Raw genomic sequence first — 926 nt, forward strand, 5'->3', positions numbered from 1 at the left:
AAAATCTCAATTGTTTTCTCTTTATATTGGGAGGAATTAGGTTTAGTTTAGTCTTTAATTCATCTGATGATTTAAGGTAAAACCAGCAATTTCCATTTCATAAATTACATGGGTCTTTTAAGCCTGATTTTTTAAAAAAAATGTAGATCATAGGAGATTTTATCATTAGATCAAATCAAATTAAACCTAATTTATGTGGGCAAATTCAAAGTCTTACACTTAGGTTCAAACATCTTTTTCACAAGTACAGGATGGAGGAGTATTGTCTAGAAATAAGATCTGTGATTTCTGTTGTTGAGTCATTTCAGTGACATCCAACTCTTTGTGATTCCATTTGAGGTTTTCTTGGCAATGATACTGGATTGGTTTGCCATTTCCTTCTCCAGCTCATTTGAAAGAGGAGTAACTGAGGCAGACCAGTTTAGGTGACTTGCCTAGGGTTAAAGAGCTATGAAGTATCTTAAGCTGGATTTGAACTGACTTCTTCCTGACTCTAGGGACTGTGCTTTATCCGCTGCACCACCTAGCTGAGCATTCTAGCAGAAGGCAAATTCAATTAGAGTCAGTGGTATGATATGGAAAGTGGGGAGCTAATGCAAACTTAAACTATATTAAGAGAAGCATAATTCTTAGGACTAAGGAGATGCTAGTTCTTCTGTACACCATCCTGTTTAGAGCATGTCTGCAATATTGTGTTTTGTTCTAGGTGTCAATTTTTAGGAAGTATCAGCTGGATATTATCAACTGAAGAGCAGTCATGATGATGAGTTTATGACGTGAAATTTGATTGAAGAAGCTGTGAATGTTTCACTTGAAGAAGAGAAAATTCAGAGGAGACATGATAGTCTTTAAAATAGAGCTCATCTTTAGGCCCTCTGAAGATTATTTTTTAAAGTGGGTATCAGATTATAGTCAATGTCTTCTTC

Source organism: Dromiciops gliroides, chromosome 1, assembly GCF_019393635.1.
Source record: "Dromiciops gliroides isolate mDroGli1 chromosome 1, mDroGli1.pri, whole genome shotgun sequence".
In the NCBI taxonomy this organism is placed as follows: Eukaryota; Metazoa; Chordata; class Mammalia; order Microbiotheria; family Microbiotheriidae; genus Dromiciops; species Dromiciops gliroides.